General features: G+C 33.4%; 1 non-coding gene across 1 annotated transcript; it reads left to right on the top strand.

The window, feature by feature from the left end:
- The first annotated feature begins 6,121 nt into the window (after positions 1-6,121).
- LOC149777064 (U5 spliceosomal RNA) lies at positions 6,122-6,237 on the top strand. Its single transcript, XR_016416339.1, has one exon. It is a non-coding gene; the product is annotated as a U5 spliceosomal RNA (small nuclear RNA).
- Positions 6,238-9,335: the final 3,098 nt, after the last annotated feature.

The following is a 9,335-nucleotide window of genomic DNA, read 5'->3' on the forward strand; positions in this document are numbered from 1 at the left end:
ACCAATTCAATTAAAGTAAACCTCTAGTTCAAATTTAGCATTTTGTTCTCTTTTCTTCTAACCAGATCCAAATGGAAGATAGTAACCGATGATTATATAATCAGGTCTCAGTACTTCCAGTTCGGTACTCACAAAGGTAGTTCTAGTCTATTGTTAGAACATTTATTCCTCTCTCATTGTCATGGTGATAGAAGAGTTATATTTATGCGATTTTGATAGGGATTTAAAGGTCATTGTTTATTCTTGAGAATATGAGCTCAGGTGTGGTTTTCCATGTGTATTTCGGCGATAGTGCATAGTCAGTAATAAGGCCATGGTGATGATCCGGAAGTGAAATATGTGTTCTGTTTACATACTGCTCTGTTGACAGTCCAGCCTCTCAAAAAAACCTTTGGCAAGAACTTCACCGTGAAGGTATTTTTAGATTAACATATGATTTGTACTGATTGTCACACAGTGGAAATGTCAGTCTCGAGAACCAAATGTAGAGAACATATAACAAAATTAATTGTGCTATGTCCTGTCAGTGCAGTATTTGAGTAAAGATTAAACTGGTATTAAATCTTTATTATTAATGAACGACACATGAAATTTCAATATGTTATGTATATTGACTTTGAAAAACAGTAGAATGAAATTAGAAATAAAAAGTTAAGTTTTATTTTGAAAAATTTAAATGAAATTTAAAAAGAAGTATAAAAAATTAAAACATTTACTCCAAAATATATAATATTTGTTGAAATGATATTAAATGATATCAGCATGTAAATATTCCTACACCATATATAAGTTCCAATGTTGGATATTTGTCAAATTTTGTCAGAGAAAATATCTTTGTAAGTCAAAATGAGACCATCATTTAAAATACACGAAGACAAAATTCCAATTTGTATTGGTCATTCAAAGTATTTATTAGGGGTCCAAGCAGTTAATTTATGTGTTTATCATGGGGTCACTTCCTGAGTAACACATATCTGCTTGTATGGCCTTCAGTAATTTTTTACAAACATAGTTATAGGGTATTTAGTGAGAGGACAGAGATGAAAACTTTATACTAGAACCTAGTCAAGTTCTCTACTAAATCATTTTAAACTGTCCCAGAATGAAATACAGTTCAAAGGGATAAAATATACTTTCCCCATGTATATTACCCTTGGATGTAAGAAAACAGCAAAATAATATAAGCTGAACACAAAATGCATTCCATTGTATTGTTCAGTTTGGTTACGATATTGATTGGTGTAGTGCAGCATTGTGGCCTATATGATGTTATGGGAATGCTGATGATCCATCTTGCTTTATGCATTATTAATTACTAATAATATTTGTTAACTGACACTCTAAAGATTGCATAAGAAATATTCAAACAGATTATTTGAATTTAACTTTGTACAACTGATTTTGCGATAGCTACATATCCCACATGAACAAATATTCATATATTTTAGAATGTTTGGGATCAAACGTTCACATTCAGTACATCATATAGGCTGACATTGTACATATAGTGAATCTGTAAGGCCCATTTCTGGCTGTGTGCGCTGAAAATATCCCAAAATGTTATTTTCATCATGAGTAGGCCTATGTATGATAACATATTTCAATTTAGTACTATGACAGTGTGCAGTATTGTAGCATCAGCTGATATCTGATTCCATTGAATCATTGAGTTTAATAATTGGTAACCAACACTCTTAATGATAAATGTTGAAACAGATCATTTGAATTTTGTTTGCACATTTGATCTTAACAAGTACATTGTATATGTCCCACATATGTAAATGTCCATCCTGGTTTTCACGTTTTGGGGATCAGAATTTCACATTTAGTTGACGATATAGGATTTATTGGTATCTATAGTTGATCTGTGTGGCCACATTTTGCTGTATTCATCTGCAATATCCAAAATTGTTATTTCCCTCATGAATAAGATCGCTTATAGTCATATATTTTAATTTATTACATTGTCGATTGACCTTCCTGTATACTGGTATGTACTAATGTTTGCACCAATGATCAAACCTCACCGCCCCAACATTGCCTTAAACTGTATGATACATAGTCTACCTGATTTGCTATTTAACCTGTAAATGGCTAAATATGCTTCTAGAAACCCCATATATTTTTAGGATGAATTTATCACTTTAATACATGGTCATCGCTTCACCTTTTTGAGTGTCAGTCTGTCATGTTTAATATTTTTCCCATGCTTGCAACCTTAATGTTATTTTGAAATCACCATATCGAACACATTTTAAATTCATTTACCTACATCTTACTGTTTTCTAGAATCAAGTGAGACATGTTATATCTTTTCAGGTCTAACATTGTATCTGGAACAAAATGTTAGAGTTGGATCAGTTTGGAAGCTCTCCAGTAGTCCGGTGGTGATAGCAAGGTTTCATAAGGACATGTGAAGTGTACTGTCATAAGTGACCATGATTAGTTCATATCACCACACTGATATATAGCACCACAAAGACATGGCTTAGGTCTTCATGAGAGAGAATAACACCATTTTTCGGTAAGGTAGAGCCTCCCTAGAAACTGTATTTTCCTATCCCATTGTCACCTTTTGTAGTTATTGACATTGAAATGGAATGCATTTTTGCTATACAACATGGTAGTGGTCCCATCCGAACTTTAAATCTGAGTGCGCTATTACTTATACAAACAACTGCCTACGTACCTGACACAATATGTGGAACATAGCACCTGTCACTGTTTCTTTAGTGTCTACACCTATATGCATCTGGACAGGCATATTGCGGTTTGCTGCCAAAATCACTATGAGCTGTGTTGCTTCACTAACCCTGGGAAAAATGATATCACTTGTACAGACTTAAGCTACCATTTGTTTTAAATACCATGTATTAGTCAACTTTGCTGTCTAAAATTTGTCAAACTGAATTTTAAAACTTGTAGGAAAATTTATATTTTCAATAAAATGTAGTTTTTAAAATTTAAATGTTTATTTAAATTTCCTTTATCAATAATTTCAAATTGTAAACATATTCTCAGAGAGGCCTTGTACATTCAGGTTTTCATTGCATTGAAAAATTCTTATAATTAAGGAAGATATAGCAAATTAAGTTTTGGTTTCTCAAGAGCACTTGGACCAAAACTTGCACCCTGTGGAACACCAGCACTACACACTTTCTGAAAGGTGTCACGTGTCTTGTTTGTAATAAAATTCAAAAAGACTTCATGTATAAAATTGAAATAGGTGTGGCATGCAAATATAAAAGTTTGACTAAAATTGGCCATAACAAATTGGGCCTGTCAGGAATCAGGTCACAATTAGTACATCCAGTTCAGTACCAATAGATGTAGTTCAAGTCTATTTTTAGAATATTTCTTCCTCTCATTTTGGTGGTGACAGAAGAGTTATATTTATGCATTTTTTAGGGATTTAAGAAGTATTGAGAAACAAATGTAGAGAACATAGAGTAAAATTAATTGTGTTCTATGTCCTTATGGATCTGACCTTGTTCGATTTATTGACAAATGGAGTTTATCAGGAATATTATGTTCCCTGAATATTACTGGACCAGAAGTATGTTAGTTATCACGTCACTTTCTCGCATCATACCTTCTATTTTGTCCTCTTTATCTCACATGTATATGGTATGCATGTGTGTTTGGAAGTAAGTAACATTATCTTATGTTTATGAATTTAGCATTTGATGTGATCTTATTCAAATACATGTATGTAGATGCACGTTTGCTTTTTAGACCAACAAGTAGATCTCCGCCTTTTCTTCTTTTTTCTCCCCTGACATTACCGGTAGTGTCAGAAAAAAACAAAAGAAGCGATGATCTACTTGCTGGTCTAGTTTGCGTGGAATATGTATGCAAATGTATGTACAAGTATTATATTTGCATATGGTCATCCAAAGTGTATCAATTTAGCGTTCATATATATACCAATCATGTGCTGCAAAATGGCATTAAACCCAGTAAAACCAATCTGAATAATCAATCCGCTAATAAAAAGAGGCGTGATCTAACGATTGTGGACTAGATGTATCAAAGTTTTGGAAATTAAGATCTGTTAAGTGTATATTTGAAACTCGTCTGCAGTAAAAACGCCCTGTGTATATACATGCACGAGTGTGTGTGTGTGTGTGTGTGTGTGTGTGTGTTTTGACTGAAAATCAAAGAACCGAAGGTACTGTAATATTAATTGCATTTGAAAGATGCAAGTTGTTTTTTTCTTGTTATTGTTGGAAAATGGCGTCAAACTCACAACATCACGCTGAATATGAGTAAACAGTGTGTGTGTGTGTGTGTGTCTAATATCAACGAACCTAAAGCACCATAAGCTTACGTCCATGTGCAAGTGGCAACATGGTTGGGGTTTTTTGTTTGTTTGTTGTGATCTGTTCATTATTTTTTTCTCTACCTATGAGCATGTGCCATGGTATATTTCATCTTCGAACTAATTCTAAGAAATTAATAAATTCTTTGGGAAAGGCTTATTACATCGGCTTTACAATTTCATTAATGATCAAAGCTGCTCAGATTTGCTCCTTGAGGCATCTAACGAAACCAAATTAAAGCAAAACAGACGAAATAACATTAAGGAAATTTTTTTGACTATGGCTGCCTAAAAATAATTCAAAAAGAACAATCTTAAAACCATTCACATGTCACAGAGTACCAGCAAGTTTTAATATGCAACTTTGGAGGCCTCGTATTTCTAGCTACTTTTATGTATTTGTGATTGAAAATCTCTAACGAAATCTGAGTTGTTACTTACATAAACTTTGTATTACTATTATTTTTGATGGATAGTAACACCGGCTGCATTCATTTAAACTCAAAACATACAAATCTATGAAAACGGCATGACACGTTTCCGACAGAAAATAATTTTCAATGCTGGCGATGTATCACAGCAGGTGACATATCTTAAAAGAAATGAAGAATTTACACGTAAGTATTAAGGTTTTAAATGCTAATTTTAAACTACATGGAATTAAACGGGAACCCGGATGGCCGAGTGTTCTAAAGCGCTCGACTTTACCAATCACTGCCATCTCATCTCGATCCACGTGGTTCGGGTCTCGGGGTCGGTCTATGTGTGTATATGAGAAAGGTTGCCATTAGCCTCTCGTGAGTCGGTGGCTCTTCCCGAGGTTTTCTCCAGTTTCTTATGCCACTATTTATACTGGCCGCCATGTATAGCCTATCACGTGCTGAAAAATGGCGTTATTCCCACAACAACAACATGGGAATATGTTATGCGCCTTTTTCGCGAGTTGGATCTAACAGAGAAGCAGTTTTAGCAGTAGGAAGAGAAACTCATTGATGCTCATTTTACAAAGAGTTTTCAATTTAATTTTCCTGAAATCTATACCTCAAAAGCCGAAATCTAAGCTGCGTACCACTACCGAAACGAGAGAGGAAACAATGCTCTAAAAATAGACTGGGACTACTTTTGTGGGTACTGATCCGGAAGTAATAATTGCGACTCAATTTCATTAACGGCAGCCTAAACATGTCTGAATCTTTACTTAACCATGTGTGGACCACCTATTGGAATTGTACCAAACGCAATAAAGACAGTTAATGGTCTAAGCTTGGTATAACATACCCTAGTTTGCTAGTACATATGCCAGGTTTAAGGTCTACATTGCTCTCCTCGGAGAAGACAGATGATATCCCAAACATCTGAAACATCCACACGTTGCATTAATCTAAAATGGAATTTTTTTTCTTCAAGTAAATTTTGATTTCCTATATGAATAAAACACCTGTTATTTTTTTCCAAATTAGTAATCTTTTCCTGATGTATAAATAGGTAGTTATAATCCATCTCGATAACTCGAACATCTAACGAATGTGGATTACATCCCTTTTACTGTCAAATTAACTCCCCCTGCCTTTTCCACGACAAGAAATATAGAAATATTAATTAGTATCCTTTCTACCAGTATAAAGAAAATAAATGGGTTTCACTGAAATTCAAAATAGCCAATAGCAAAATGACACTGTATATTGAAAACTATGACCCTTTTGGATCTTTGTAGACATAACCATTCCACTATCGTCTTTACAAAAGCATTTGGAAAGTTCAAACTATTTCTCTTCAAAATAAAGCGTGAAAGTATAATGATTACTCTGGTTTCTCTTCACATCGTATTAATCTTTCGCCTTTTACTAAAGATTACCGTGGAGAGGAACATTTAATGAGTCTATAGACCATTCTTTGAAGCCTCACTTTGGTGAGGTACCAATTCAATTAAAGTAAACCTCTAGTTCAAATTTAGCATTTTGTTCTCTTTTCTTCTAACCAGATCCAAATGGAAGATAGTAACCGATGATTATATAATCAGGTCTCAGTACTTCCAGTTCGGTACTCACAAAGGTAGTTCTAGTCTATTGTTAGAACATTTATTCCTCTCTCATTGTCATGGTGATAGAAGAGTTATATTTATGCGATTTTGATAGGGATTTAAAGGTCATTGTTTATTCTTGAGAATATGAGCTCAGGTGTGGTTTTCCATGTGTATTTCGGCGATAGTGCATAGTCAGTAATAAGGCCATGGTGATGATCCGGAAGTGAAATATGTGTTCTGTTTACATACTGCTCTGTTGACAGTCCAGCCTCTCAAAAAAACCTTTGGCAAGAACTTCACCGTGAAGGTATTTTTAGATTAACATATGATTTGTACTGATTGTCACACAGTGGAAATGTCAGTCTCGAGAACCAAATGTAGAGAACATATAACAAAATTAATTGTGCTATGTCCTGTCAGTGCAGTATTTGAGTAAAGATTAAACTGGTATTAAATCTTTATTATTAATGAACGACACATGAAATTTCAATATGTTATGTATATTGACTTTGAAAAACAGTAGAATGAAATTAGAAATAAAAAGTTAAGTTTTATTTTGAAAAATTTAAATGAAATTTAAAAAGAAGTATAAAAAATTAAAACATTTACTCCAAAATATATAATATTTGTTGAAATGATATTAAATGATATCAGCATGTAAATATTCCTACACCATATATAAGTTCCAATGTTGGATATTTGTCAAATTTTGTCAGAGAAAATATCTTTGTAAGTCAAAATGAGACCATCATTTAAAATACACGAAGACAAAATTCCAATTTGTATTGGTCATTCAAAGTATTTATTAGGGGTCCAAGCAGTTAATTTATGTGTTTATCATGGGGTCACTTCCTGAGTAACACATATCTGCTTGTATGGCCTTCAGTAATTTTTTACAAACATAGTTATAGGGTATTTAGTGAGAGGACAGAGATGAAAACTTTATACTAGAACCTAGTCAAGTTCTCTACTAAATCATTTTAAACTGTCCCAGAATGAAATACAGTTCAAAGGGATAAAATATACTTTCCCCATGTATATTACCCTTGGATGTAAGAAAACAGCAAAATAATATAAGCTGAACACAAAATGCATTCCATTGTATTGTTCAGTTTGGTTACGATATTGATTGGTGTAGTGCAGCATTGTGGCCTATATGATGTTATGGGAATGCTGATGATCCATCTTGCTTTATGCATTATTAATTACTAATAATATTTGTTAACTGACACTCTAAAGATTGCATAAGAAATATTCAAACAGATTATTTGAATTTAACTTTGTACAACTGATTTTGCGATAGCTACATATCCCACATGAACAAATATTCATATATTTTAGAATGTTTGGGATCAAACGTTCACATTCAGTACATCATATAGGCTGACATTGTACATATAGTGAATCTGTAAGGCCCATTTCTGGCTGTGTGCGCTGAAAATATCCCAAAATGTTATTTTCATCATGAGTAGGCCTATGTATGATAACATATTTCAATTTAGTACTATGACAGTGTGCAGTATTGTAGCATCAGCTGATATCTGATTCCATTGAATCATTGAGTTTAATAATTGGTAACCAACACTCTTAATGATAAATGTTGAAACAGATCATTTGAATTTTGTTTGCACATTTGATCTTAACAAGTACATTGTATATGTCCCACATATGTAAATGTCCATCCTGGTTTTCACGTTTTGGGGATCAGAATTTCACATTTAGTTGACGATATAGGATTTATTGGTATCTATAGTTGATCTGTGTGGCCACATTTTGCTGTATTCATCTGCAATATCCAAAATTGTTATTTCCCTCATGAATAAGATCGCTTATAGTCATATATTTTAATTTATTACATTGTCGATTGACCTTCCTGTATACTGGTATGTACTAATGTTTGCACCAATGATCAAACCTCACCGCCCCAACATTGCCTTAAACTGTATGATACATAGTCTACCTGATTTGCTATTTAACCTGTAAATGGCTAAATATGCTTCTAGAAACCCCATATATTTTTAGGATGAATTTATCACTTTAATACATGGTCATCGCTTCACCTTTTTGAGTGTCAGTCTGTCATGTTTAATATTTTTCCCATGCTTGCAACCTTAATGTTATTTTGAAATCACCATATCGAACACATTTTAAATTCATTTACCTACATCTTACTGTTTTCTAGAATCAAGTGAGACATGTTATATCTTTTCAGGTCTAACATTGTATCTGGAACAAAATGTTAGAGTTGGATCAGTTTGGAAGCTCTCCAGTAGTCCGGTGGTGATAGCAAGGTTTCATAAGGACATGTGAAGTGTACTGTCATAAGTGACCATGATTAGTTCATATCACCACACTGATATATAGCACCACAAAGACATGGCTTAGGTCTTCATGAGAGAGAATAACACCATTTTTCGGTAAGGTAGAGCCTCCCTAGAAACTGTATTTTCCTATCCCATTGTCACCTTTTGTAGTTATTGACATTGAAATGGAATGCATTTTTGCTATACAACATGGTAGTGGTCCCATCCGAACTTTAAATCTGAGTGCGCTATTACTTATACAAACAACTGCCTACGTACCTGACACAATATGTGGAACATAGCACCTGTCACTGTTTCTTTAGTGTCTACACCTATATGCATCTGGACAGGCATATTGCGGTTTGCTGCCAAAATCACTATGAGCTGTGTTGCTTCACTAACCCTGGGAAAAATGATATCACTTGTACAGACTTAAGCTACCATTTGTTTTAAATACCATGTATTAGTCAACTTTGCTGTCTAAAATTTGTCAAACTGAATTTTAAAACTTGTAGGAAAATTTATATTTTCAATAAAATGTAGTTTTTAAAATTTAAATGTTTATTTAAATTTCCTTTATCAATAATTTCAAATTGTAAACATATTCTCAGAGAGGCCTTGTACATTCAGGTTTTCATTGCATTGAAAAATTCTTATAATTAAGGAAGATATAGCAAATTAAGTTTTG

Source organism: Sinohyriopsis cumingii, chromosome 18, assembly GCF_028554795.1.
Source record: "Sinohyriopsis cumingii isolate HCF-2022 chromosome 18, ASM2855479v2, whole genome shotgun sequence".
Lineage (NCBI taxonomy): Eukaryota > Metazoa > Mollusca > Bivalvia > Unionida > Unionidae > Sinohyriopsis > Sinohyriopsis cumingii.